The sequence below is a fragment of the Hyperolius riggenbachi genome, chromosome 3, assembly GCF_040937935.1.
Source record: "Hyperolius riggenbachi isolate aHypRig1 chromosome 3, aHypRig1.pri, whole genome shotgun sequence".
NCBI classification, from domain to species: domain Eukaryota; kingdom Metazoa; phylum Chordata; class Amphibia; order Anura; family Hyperoliidae; genus Hyperolius; species Hyperolius riggenbachi.
In genome coordinates this window covers 59,023,286-59,037,297 of record NC_090648.1, presented here as the reverse complement: position 1 = coordinate 59,037,297, position 14,012 = coordinate 59,023,286, and the positions used below count along the sequence as shown (strand labels likewise).

The 14,012-nt window shown below is 46.0% G+C and overlaps 1 pseudogene; it reads right to left on the bottom strand.

Annotated features, from left to right (window-relative positions):
- Positions 1-14,012, bottom strand: part of LOC137562128 (zinc finger protein 585A-like) — a 92,036-nt pseudogene that overhangs the window by 26,736 nt on the left and 51,288 nt on the right.

Genomic DNA, 14,012 nt, shown 5'->3' with positions numbered 1-14,012 from the left:
TGCGAGATCAAGAATTGGACAACATAAAAGGAATATAATCAACAAATACCCCCTGCACAGCGTATCACGACACTTCACCACCCACCACGAGAGTAACCCGGAACTATTTCACATCACACTCATTGACAAAATTCCACAAAACCGGTTCAACTCGTTTGAGCTTCTTAAATCACGTGAGATGTACTGGATCCAAATTCTGAAAACACTTACTCCAGGTGGCCTTAATGAGCAGCTGGAAAAAATCTATTAATATTCCATCCCTTTACAGTCTCGCTTCAAGTTTTTTATCCGTCCTCTCCTTTTAAGAAATAGTCACCGATTTTTTTAAATCAAAGTGTACTGTATACTTTTGTCGGTGTTTTCTATTGTTTTCTATATATTATTATATTTTATATTGTATGTTTTATAATTTTTATCCAGAAGGTCACATAAACGTAGACAGTTTTCAGTATGGCTGTAGTGATCAGAACACTGGTTATGATACCCATGATAGGGTAGAAATGTGACAAGTGTACCCAAAGGTATGACAATTTTTGCTCAGAGACCTATAGTTTTATAAGTTCATATGTTCTGAATAGGAATGGTACTAAACCTAGAGAATCTTTTTTATATAACTGATATGACATTGGCTAAAATTGTCTCTTACAATGCAACATTGAATGTATTGCCAAATGCATTTATTTTACAGAGTGTTTATGAATTTTGTCCACTGGGGGGCACCAGCGCTCTTTATTGTATATAACACAACTTGAAAATGTAAAAGTGTGGGATTACGATTAAGATCCTTTCAGAACAACTATTGTACCACAATGACACTCTGTTTTTACACGAAGCCTGTAATTGTTACAAGTATGGGCAACCTGCCCTTCATTTCACCCTTTCCCTTCCCCTTTTCCGGCGTATCCACCCGACATGCGGAAGTGTGTCATGCGTTCCACACTTTCCGCATAAACAGAGTGCGCGCATGCGTACTAACACATTGCCACGTGCCACTCGCCCCACAATCCATTGCGCGCATTGGCGCTTCCTAAACGACGCAGCGCGCGCATCCAGGTTCCAGCCCGGCCTCTCCGCATTGGCCAATCAGTTTCAGCAACCTCACTTCACTCCCCGTGTTGACCCACCCCCCTCACGCTCACCAGCTCCTCCCATATTCCCCTCATATACCCTGCACACACGCTGTATCGGCACAGAGGTGCCAAGCATCATCTAGACTTCACGCTGGTAAGTTGATACTCCCTTCCACCTATTGCAACTTAATTACATCTTTAACCCCCTGGGCACTATCTAACACACTAGTCTTTCCACCTAGCATAGAAATGACTTTACCACTGAGCAGCACAACTCCCTACTAAGTAAGCACAGCCCACAAGTATACCCTCCTGGTGAAAATATGCACTGTTACAAATACAAATATCTGGACATACATTGCATACATGTTTTGATACAGGGTTAAGTGCAATATTAGACAGTTCAATGATAGCCTATTTGTGTTAACACTATTTTTACTAGAAATACTATTTATGTATGTATGTAATTTGCTGTACCTATACAATTGTACCACACACAGTATGCTGATGCCTGCTATGTATCTCTGTCATTTTCAGTGTTGTTGCTCCAGTCCCTTATTGCCTGAGGAAGCGGGCTCTGCCCGTGAAACGCGTTGCGACTATTTACTGGGAGCTTTTGAATGAATAAATTGTGTATACATTTTTTGAATGTCAACAGCCTTGTTGTCTGTTTGTGGTTAGCTGGTCCACCACCGCAACCAAAACATTTTTAACTTTTTATCTATTTTTATACTTTCGGCGCCTCTGTTTACCTTTACGCATCTAGAAATCCACCCTTGGTGGAAGGGTGTTCTACCCTACAATTTCCTCTATCCACAGAGAGCGACGTTTTACTCCTGAGTGGGGACAGGCTTGTTCTCCCCACCTGCCTTGTACAGTGGTTGCTTCAGAGGCAACCCTGGTTTGTGAGTATATTACTTACTTTTCATTACCTCTCATCCCCTACTAATACGTACTACACTATATTGGGCTCTCGATCTTCTATCTTTTCAATTGGAAGAAGCTGATCAAGGTTGGAGATCCTTCATTAACATAACAACAGATGTAACCACATGTAATAACAGATGTAACCATGTAATATAGAGGTCAGCAGAGGATGAACAGTTTCAGCGATCTATGCATATAGAATATTGTGTTCAGTAACAAATTCACAAATTTGGTAAGCAATCTCCTTAAAATCTTATTAGAAATCTTACATACATCTGTGTATCTTTAAATGGAACCTTTATTCTTATTCATTTGTTTTCTTTGTATTATTTTCCAGCTCTGACACTAAAACATATTTAATATCTGAATATATGAAAAACTTGTGTACCACAGCATACAATTCACCTCCTTACTTTGGCAACTTGTTAGCTATACTATCAGGTGACCTCCTCTCACTAGCAACATTTCATACATTTCTATGTAACTAAAACTTTTTTTAATTAAAACAACTTCTAAAATTAAATGAGAAAATAAAAATAATCTTTACTTTCATTTATTCAACTTAATTTTAGAAAAGCAATATTCCACAATGTTTAAATCATTAAACTTTTTTTTAATAATAAAAAAAAACTTTTAAAACTAAAATAAAAACTTACAAATACTCTTCTAATTTTTAGAAGTTAAATCTAGAACAGCTGCTGCTATTAGGATCATTAAAGCCAGAGTCAGCTTTTTATACAATACAACTTTGAAAAATAAAATTATTATGCAGAAAACTGATCAATTTACTTTAAGTGAAATCAATAAATTGCATTTAATTTAACCACTTATAGACCACAGGATTTAACCCCCCCCCCCCCCCCCCCCATTGATCAGGCTATTTTTTTTACAATTCATTACTCTGCAGCCTTCAAAGCTCACTACAGAGCCATACAATGTAGCACACAAACCAATCTCCCCCCCCCCCTTTTCTGCCCACCATTACAGATTTCTGTTGGTGGGCTCTGATCGCTGCTGCCAGTTCTTGGGATTTTTTAAATTAATTTTTTAGTTATTTTATTTTGAATAAAATTGCTCTTTTTTAATTTCTCCCTCCCCAGCAGCCAATCACAGCGATCGGCTCTCATAGATATCAGCCTATGAGAGCTGATTGCTCTCTGAGCCTCTCCAGGTGACAGTCGAGTGATACAGCTGTCCCCAATACAGCGCTGCCGTAGATTACAGTGCTGTACAATGTAAATAGATGGCAGTTTTGCCGTCTAACAGTCTGCTAGAAGCGATCGCTACTGTTAGACTGATGACAGAGCAGAGCTCCTTCACTCAAGCAGGGATGTGCACGCATTAGCGCACGTGATCTCCTGAAAAACCTTGACGCCTTTCAACGTCAGGCAGTCCTGGGGCTGCCACCTTTCCAACGTCTATCAGCGTTAGACAGTCGGGATGGAGTTACAATTCTAAAATATGATTAGCTGTAACATTTCTCAGATATTCTTTATTGTGAAGTAAAAGTTAATAAGAGTATTAGCACTACGCAGTTGCAAAGTGCAAACCTTTTTTCTCCATTTTTTTCTCTGTGTATGAGCGACTTCATAATGCTGCGCAGGAGCAGAACCACTGGTGCCTGCGCAGTGTAGTTACACTTTCACATGCAGGGAAGCATGGCAGCAAAGATAAAGATGGTTCTGACAAGCAGCAGAGGGTTCATGGAATCTTGGAGAAGCCTCTGGATAGTGTTGGGCGAACAGTGTTCGCCACTGTTCGGGTTCTGCAGAACATCACCCTGTTCGGGTGATGTTCGAGTTCGGCCGAACACCTGATGGTGTTCGGCCAAACCATTCGGCCATATGGCCGAACTAAGAGCGCATGGCCGAACGTTACCCGAATGTTCGGCTAGCGCTGTGATTGGCCGAATGGGTCACGTGGTTCGGACCCGAACGCGCTCTGATTGGCCGAACGGGTCACGTGGTTCGGGTAAATAAATACCCGATCCACGTCATTTCTCTGCCATTTGTCTGTGGGTTTAGCTTTGGGTAGGCAGGCAGGGTAGTTCTCTCTCCAGCCAGGCTAGCCAGGGTCCCCCCAGTCATTGTGTCGCTGCTGGGAACAGTAGTACACTGCTCACCCACACTATATAGCATTGTGTTTACTGCCACTCTGTGTGTCTGCTGGGAACAGTAGTACACCGCTTACCCTGTATAGCACTGTGCTCTGTGTCGCTGCTGGGAATAGTAGTACACCGCTCACCCACACTATATAGCATTGTGTTTACTGCCACTCTGTGTGTCTGCTGGGAACAGTAGTAAAACGCTCACCCTGTATAGCATTGTGCTCTGTGTCGCTGCTGGGAATAGTAGTACACCGCTCAGCCACACTATATAGCATTGTGTTTACTGCCACTCTGTGTCTCTGCTGGGAACAGTAGTACACCACTCACCCTGTATAGCATTGTGCTCTGTGTCACTGCTGGGAATAGTAGTATACCGCTCACCCACACTATATAGCATTGTGTTTACTGCCACTCTGTGTCTCTGCTGGGAACAGTAGTACACCGCTCACCCTGTATAGCACTGTGCTCTGTGTCGCTGCTGGGAATAGTAGTACACCGCTCACCCACACTATATAGCATTGTGTTTACTGCCACTCTGTGTGTCTGCTGGGAACAGTAGTACACCGCTCACCCTGTATAGCATTGTGCTCTGTGTCGCTGCTGGGAATAGTAGTACAACGCTCACCCACACTATATAGCATTGTGTTTACTGCCACTCTGTGTCTCTGCTGGGAACAGTAGTACACCGCTCACCCTGTATAGCATTGTGCTCTGTGTCGCTGCTGGGAATAGTAGTACACCGCTCACCCACACTATATAGCATTGTGTTTACTGCCACTCTGTGTCTCTGCTGGGAACAGTAGTACACCGCTCACCCTGTATAGCATTGTGCTCTGTGTCGCTGCTGGGAATAGTAGTACACCGCTCACCCACACTATATAGCATTGTGTTTACTGCCACTCTGTGTGTCTGCTGGGAACAGTAGTACACCGCTCACCCTGTATAGCATTGTGCTCTGTGTCGCTGCTGGGAATAGTAGTACACCGCTCACCCACACTATATAGCATTGTGTTTACTGCCACTTTGTGTCTCTGCTGGGAACAGTGGTAAACAGCTCACCCTGTATAGCATTGTGCTCTGTGTCGCTGCTGGGAATAGTAGTACACCGCTCACCCACACTATATAGCATTGTGTTTACTGCCACTCTGTGTCTCTGCTGGGAACAGTAGTACACCGCTCACCCTGTATAGCATTGTGCTCTGTGTCGCTGCTGGGAATAGTAGTACACCGCTCACCCACACTATATAGAATTGTGTTTACTGCCACTATGTGTCTCTGCTGGGAACAGTAGTACACCGCTCACCCTGTATAGCATTGTGCTCTGTGTCACTGCTGGGAATAGTAGTACACAGCTCACCCACACTATATAGCATTGTGTTTACTGCCACTCTGTGTGTCTGCTGGGAACAGTAGTACACCGCTCACCCTGTATAGCATTGTGCTCTGTGTCGCTGCTGGGAATAGTAGTACACCGCTCACCCACACTATATAGCATTGTGTTTACTGCCACTCTGTGTCTCTGCTGGGAACAGTAGTACACCGCTCACCCTGTATAGCATTGTGCTCTGTGTCGCTGCTGGGAATAGTAGTACACAGCTCACCCACACTATATAGCATTGTGTTTACTGCCACTCTGTGTCTCTGCTGGGAACAGTAGTACACCGCTCACCCTGTATAGCATTGTGCTCTGTGTCGCTGCTGGGAATAGTAGTACACCGCTCACCCACACTATATAGCATTGTGTTTACTGCCACTCTGTGTGTCTGTTGGGAACAGTAGTACACTGCTCACCCTGTATAGCAATGTGCTCTGTGTCGCTGCTGGGAATAGTAGTACACCGCTCACCCACACTATATAGCATTGTGTTTACTGCCACTCTGTGTCTCTGCTGGGAACAGTAGTACACCGCTCACCCTGTATAGCATTGTGCTCTGTGTCGCTGCTGGGAATAGTAGTACACCGCTCACCCACACTATATAGCATTGTGTTTACTGCCACTCTGTGTGTCTGCTGGGAACAGTAGTACACCGCTCACCCTGTATAGCATTGTGCTCTGTGTCGCTGCTGGGAATAGCAGTACACCGCTCACCCACACTATATAGCATTGTGTTTACTGCCACTCTGTGTCTCTGCTGGGAACAGTAGTACACCGCTCACCCACCACTGTATAGCATTGTGCTCTCTGTCGCTGCTGGGAATAGTAGTACACCGCTCACCCACCACTGTAAAGCATTGTGTTTACTGCCACTCTGTGTCTCTGCTGGGAACAGTAGTACACCGCTCACCCGCCACTGTATAGCATTTCTGTACTGCCACTGTACTGCTGCCAGTCAGCGTGTACTTTAAGGATAAGTGAAATGAAGAAGAAATCCTGTGAAAGAGGGAGGGGCAAGGGAAGAGGTGTTCCCCCTGATGGTTCACGTACAGGCCACAGTGGAGCACCGAAGAAAACCCACTCAATACCGCCCATGTTGTCCAGGAAATCAACAAATCCAATCACAAATCCAAAAGAACAGGACCAGATAATTAATTGGATGACCTCTCAAGCATCCAGCAGTGGGTTAAGCAGCACCAGCACATCACGCACGAGGTCCGAGTCCTCAGCCAGTTACAAGGAGCCAGTGGGCACAAAGCTGACACAACCGGCAGCGACACCACGCACACAACTGCCAAATAACCAGTCCGAAGAATTTCCTCAGGACACAATGGGGTATTCGCAGGAGCTATTCCCAGCCCAACAAACTTCCACCTTTCAAAGGTCAATGGAACAGACTGAAATGTTGTGCCCGGATTCACAACCATTGACTGTGGGAAATGCACCGCGCACTGAAATGCAAGGCGAGTCCGAGGACTTTGAAACCCAAATCCCAGAGCAAGTTGGGCAGGAGGGGTTTCAATTGCAGGAGGTCGGCCGAGAAGATCTTGAAGACGACGTTGGAGTGTGCTGCGCAGAAGTTGTTGTAGGGAGCTCTAATCCACGGCGGCAGCCCACAATCACATATGACGAGTTTGAGGAGATGGAAGAGGAGGAGGGTATGGACAATGTTGACAGAGACCCAGATTTTGTATGTGAAGGAGAACATCGCCGTCGTAGCAGCAGCACAGATGAGTCTGTTGAAGAACCCACTGCTGCATGAGTTCGCCTTGTGCCACAAGGTAGGCGGCGCGAAATTTCAGGCACCACAAGCGTAGAAGTTCAAGTGAGACAAAAAAGAGGCGCAAACAGAAATCGCCAGCAAGGCAGGTGCTCCAAAGTCTGGCCTTTCTTTGAAGACTGCAGTGAGGATGGTACCATGGTGATTTGCAAGGTGTGCAAGACCCGCCTGAGCACAGGGAAACATATTAACAACCTCTCCACCACCAGCATGACCCGCCACATGGTATCCAAACATCCCACTCTGTGGCCACCAGGACAGGGTACCAGCAACACTGCCTCCCTTGGGGTCACCAGACTCACCACCAGACCCTCCTCAGCAGCAGCGGTAGCCCAGCCATTGCGTGGTTCACAACAACATTCACAAACATCAGACGACGCTGACACTGTCACTTTCCGGAATAGTGCTCTTGAGGTCTCCCAGTCATCAAACACAACAACCAACAGCCGTTCAGTGTGCAGCCCTACGGTTCAGTTGTCTGTCTCGGAGATGCTTGAGCACAAGAGCAAATTGCCAGCAAATGACCCCCGGGCCGTGGCACTAACAGCCAGCATAGCCAAGCTTCTGGCCTGCGAAATGCTGCCATATCGAGTGGTGGAGACAAACAGCTTCAAGGGCATGATGTCAGTGGCCATCCCACGGTACATGGTTCCCAGCCGCTACCACTTTGTGCGCTCTGCAGTACCTGAGTTGCATGAGCACGTGGTCAGCAAAATAACCCGAAGCTTGAAGAATGCCGTTGCCTGCAAAGTTCACCTCACCACTGACACCTGGACGAGTGCGTTCGGCCAGGGTCGATACATCTCCCTTACCGCGCACTGGGTGAACCTTGTGGAGCCTGGCAGCGATTCCTCACCTGCTACGGCGTGGGTGTTGCCCACGCCGCAAACAGCTGCACCGCCGTCCCTCCCACTGGATAACAACAGCAGCACCTACCTCTCTGACTCCTTCTCCTCCAACGCATCTCAAAGCTGTACCTCATCCGGAAACGCTAACCCAGCAGCAGTAGGATCGTGGAAGCAGTGCAGCACAGCTGTTGGCATGCGTCAGCAAGCGTTGCTGAAGCTGATCTGCCTCGGGGATAAGTGGCACACAGGGGAGAAAATTTGGAGGGGAATAAAGGAACAGACGGATTTGTGGCTGGCACCACTGGACCTGAAACCGGGCATGGTTGTGTGTGATAATGGGAGTAATCTCATTTGTGCTTTAAGGTTGGCTAAGCTGACACACATCCCTTGCCTGGCGCACGTGATGAACCTAGTAGTTCAGCGGTTCCTGAGGACATACCCAGGCGTGGCCAATCTTCTGTTGAAGGTGCGACGAGTGGCCAAACATTGTAGAAATTCCAGTACTGCTACGGGGGCACTCGCCAAGATGCAGGAGCGCTTCAATCTCCCCCACCATCGCTTGCTGTGTGATGTCCCTACGCGCTGGAATTCTACGATGCACATGCTATCCCGCTTTTGCGAGCAGAAGAGTGCAGTTGTCCAGTACATGACGGCGCAGTACCGAGGTGCATCCGGACAGCTGCCAAGCTTCTGTGGATCCGATTGGGCCAACATGTTGGACCTCTGCCAAGTCCTCCAAAATTTTGAGCAATCCACGTTGCTTGTGAGCAGTGACAACTCTTCAGTCAGCATTACCATACCACTGCTGTGTTTACTGAAGAAGTCAATGTTGAAAATCAAGGAAACAGCTGTCATGATGCAACTGGGGGAATCTGAAGGAGAAAGCGATCAGCGTGATGGTACCAACATCAGGCCATCCGCCTCAGGAAACGCTGGCGCCAGCAGCTATGACGAAGAAGAGGAGGAGGAACAGCTGGAGTTGGAGCAGGAATTTCATGCCACCACTGATGAGGGTCAGAGCGGTGCACGTTGGACTTCCACAATTCAGCGCGAATGGTCAGCAGAAGCAGACCAGGAAGAAGGTGACGACTATGATGCATCACAACAACTATCACAACGCTCACAAGAGGATGATGAGGATTCTGGCAGGACTCTGGCACACATGGCTCAATTCATGCTAGACTGCATTGAACGCGACCCACGCATTGTGAGCATTCTGGACAACACCAATTACTGGGTTTATACCCTTCTGGATCCACGGTACAAACACAATGTTCCAAAACTGCTTGAAGAACGAGTCAGACAGGATAAAATGGAAGAATACCAGCAGGCCCTTGTGGAGACTTTAGAGAGGAGATTGACATCCTCCCCCTCCTCTAGCCAGTTGTACGCAGACAGACTGACTTCCGCAAACCCAGGACGACCAGGAGGGCAGCAAACAACACAAGCCGCAGCTAGTGCCCAAAAGGGAATGGTATCGGCAGTGTGGTTGGAGTGGGAAAATTTCCTGACACCCATGCAGCAGCCCACAGAACAGCAAGCGTGCAGATCCACCTCCAACACCGATCGCCTGGAGAAGATGGTCAAGGACTACATGTCAGATGGCGTAGCTGTGTTGAACAATCCATCTGCACCCTTCAACTATTGGGTATCGAAGCTAGACACCTGGCATGGACTGGCAATGTACGCAATAGAGGTGCTGGCTTGCCCGGCAGCCAGCGTTATGTCGGAACGCTGTTTCAGTGCTGCCGGAGGCATCGTCACAGATCGGCGTATCCGCCTCTCCACAGAAAATGCAGACCGTCTGACTCAAATTAAAATGAATCAATCCTGGAAACGACTACGCAACACTCCCGGACCCCAACCAAGTAACATGAACAATGAACATCTGTGATGGGTTAGCGTTACCGGTCCCTTTTCCTGGAACCTCTTATCTGTATTATATTTATGACTGCATGGCGGCAAAAAGCATGCTATCCGCACGCTTCTTGTCCTCATGCAAGGCCTGGGTTGTTGTGTCTCAAAGCGTGGCCTTCTCCTCCTGCGCCTCCTCCTGTTCCATCACGTGTGCTTCTGCTGGGTTAGCGTTTCCAGTCCCTGTTTATTGAACCTCTTATCTGTATTACATTTATGACTGCATGGCGGCAAAAAGCATGCTATCCGCACGCTTCTTGTCCTCATGCAAGGCCTGGGTTGTTGTGTCTCAAAGCGTGGCCTTCTCCTCCTGCGCCTCCTCCTGTTCCATCACTGTGCTGCTGCTGGATTAGCGTTACCGGTCCCTTTTCCTGGAACCTCTTATCTGTATTATATTTATGACTGCATGGTGGCAAAATGCATGCTATCTGCACGCTTCTTGTCCTCATGCAAGGCCTGGGTTGTTGTGTCTCAAAGCATGGCCTTCTCCTCCTGCACCTCCTCCTGTTCCATCCCGTGTGCTGCTGCTGGGTTAGCGTTTCCGGTCCCTGTTTATTGAACCTCTTATCTGTATTACATTTATGACTGCATGGCGGCAAAAAGCATGCTATCCACACGCTTCTTGTCCTCATGCAAGGCCTGGGTTCCATCACATGTGCTGCTGCTGAGTTAGCGTTACCGGTCCCTTTTCCTGGAACCTCTTATCTGTATTATATTTATGACTGCATGGCGGCAAAATGCATGCTATCCGCACGCTTCTTGTCCTCATGCAAGGCCTGGGATGTTGTGTCTCAAAGCGTGGCCTTCTCCTCCTGCGCCTTCTCTTGTTCCATCACGTGTGCTGCTGCTGGGTTAGCGTTTCCGGTCCCTTTTTACGGAACCTCTTATCTGTATTACATTTATGACTGCATGCCAACAAAATGCATGTTACCTGTGCAAAGAAAACAGACATTTCCCGCATTTAAAAGACAGTTTTCCATTTGAAACTTTAAAATCGATTTTCTCAAAAACTATAAGCTCTTTTTGCTACATTTTTTTCCTCTTGTACCCAATCCCAAGGTGCACATACCCTGTAAATTTGGGGTATGTAGCATGTAAGGAGGCTTTACAAAGCACGAAAGTTCAGGTCCCCATTGACTTCCATTATGTTCGGAGTTCGGCGCGAACACCCGAACATCGCGGCCATGTTCGGCGAACGTTCGCGAACACGAACATCCAGGTTTTCGCCCAACACTACCTCTGGATAACCAAGAGTTTTCCCCTTACTGAGGTAAGTATCTAACAAAAAACAACAAATTCCGGTGTATGTTAAACCAACCTTTCTAATATTTTATCAAAATCCCCTCATGCCACAAAAAACAGCAAAAAAACCTTTAACCGCTTGAGGGCCACAAGCTTAAAACCCCCTCTAGTGATTCAACCCCCCCCTTTCTGCCCACCAACAGAGCTTTCAGTTGGTGGGGTTTGATCGCTCCCCCAATGTATATTTATTTTTTGATAAATATTTATTTCCTTTTTTCTAATCTACTATTGTTTAAATGTTATTCTCCCTCCCTCCCCCCGTCAGCCAATTACAGCAATCGACTGTGATAGGCTTCAGCCTATCACAGCGGATCACTTAAGTGCCTCACAGGGGGACAGCCATGTCACACAGCTGTTCCCAGTACAGAGCTGTACAGTGTTAATAGACTGGGTTTAACCATCTAACAGTGCACTACCGGCGATCACTGCTGGGAGACAGGTCTGACCGATCTCTTGCAAGGCATGCCCCCAGGACTGCACGGCGATCGGCATTAGGCAGTTCTGGGGCTGCCTCCACGTCCACGCAGATTGGCGTGGAGCGGTCGTAAAGTAGTTAAAGGTATCATGTGATATCTGGCATCAAAATATCTGCAGCAGAGGCAGTTAGAAAAATGACTACATACTGTCAAAAGTACTGATGAATGTAGTAGCACTATTTAAAGTCTTAAAAATTAAACATTAATATTATAAAATAATACATAAACTAAATTGAAAATGTTTTATAATTAGTATTGAAAGGAAGATTTGTACAGATAGAGAGGGTCTGATGCAACTAACATTTTCTCCTAGCTTTTCTCCTAGGAGATAATTTTTCTCCTTCTGTTTTAAATAACTTTTCAGCATTATGTAATTGAAAAAGTGCAATTTTATTGATAAGGTGGGAAATTATAACCTAGGAGAAAACTTAAGCGAAAAATTGAATAAGGGCCAGATAGCATCATCACACCAGTTGCGTAACTAGAATTCATTGGGCCCCCCAGTGAAACTTTGTTGGCCCCTCCCACAATGTTTACACTCCTTCCTTTTCCTTCCGTTGATGCCTTTCACAGCTGTGGTGTCCATCTCACAAGGGCTATAAAACAAGTGTGGCCATCATGATCTTTACACTCATAACAAGCGTAACCACAAAAATGCCTGATCTGAAGTATAGTCCCCTGTATCAGAGGAAGGGAAGGTTAGTGTTACGATGCTGGGTTCGAGCAGACCCTGTTGAGTCACAGGAGGTAGGCGTTGGCTCTCTGAGGGCGTGGGGTCTAAGTGGCCATGGGTCTTCACCAGAGCACCCCGCAAGGGATGATGGGCCTGCTACCCCTAGCAGGCAGTGGATTACTTTGCTGCCTGGTGGCCACCAGGTCACGACCCCTGGGATTGCCCCACTAGTAACCAAAGAGAACAGGAGATGCCACAATGTGGAGTCGGTCAGGATCCGATGAATCGTAGTCGAGGCCGGCACAGGCGGAAGACAACATAGATGGAGATACAAGCCAAGAGTTAGGGCAGGCAGCAAAAAAATGTTGTCAGAGAACTATAGCCAATTTCAGGACAGATAGCAAATGGAGAAGTTGGGATCAAGGATCAGTACCGGAACAGCAATACAAACAAACAAGCACAGAATTCCCCTCACTGGCTTAGCCCAAGCTGTGAGAACAAACAGCACTGCCAGTGAGGTGAGTTGGCCTTAAATAGACCTAAGGTTTGAAAACGGGCACCAAAACTGTTGGGATGAAACTAGCATAATGTTTTAGGCTTTATTCCCTTCCTCAGGTCCCCATTATTCTGTCCTGAAACACTGAGCTAGTCTTTCTGTATGTTCTGCTGATTGTATAAATCAGATAACCATACTAGGATAAGCCCTGTTTTTTTCCAATAAAAGATGCAGTGGCAATCAAACTAAAGATACAAATTATAGAATAACACTTCAAACAATATATCCAACACAGAACACATATTAAAGAATTTACAGTTTTTATTAAAAAGAACTTAAATCTCACAACCACCTCCATCAATGAGCAGATAAAACACATAAAACAAATCAAAACGTGTGAAATGTTAACTACCCACCACCCTTAGTAAATCATGGCCTCCAAGACTTTCAACTTCAAATTGACATAATTTATCTAAACCTAATAACAAACAAACATGCATGCAAATACAGAAAAAAAATTAGAATTACTTCCTATCAAAGTTAATAATAGCAAGGGCAAGTTACAGATAATAAACCTAACACTACATGCTAAAATAGGTATCCTTCTGTTATTACAGTCCATCGTGCACATAATGTAAACAGATATATTAATAAAAATGGCAGGTTTTCATGTACCAGCTGATCAGAGTTTACTTAATTTGCAATTTTCTTAATACGTGACAAAAAGTAATATACATTTGTTCTGTCCTGTGATCTCTGATGGTGGATTAAGCTTCTGAGGGTTGCATGAAGCTGTGGTAATATTGCTGTATGCAGACAGTGCACAGCAATATAAACGTTACTACTGGTAGCAAGTTACTGCGAGTTTTGTTATTAGTGAAACCTGTGGTGCTCAAGTACTGCTGGTGTTACTACGATGCCAAGCATTGTACGCTGTTACCATAGCAATACTCATGTTACCCGAGTCATACTAATAATGGAACTCATGGTAACCTGCTGCCGGTAGTAACGCTAATATTGCTGTGCACTGTCTGTCTACAGCCA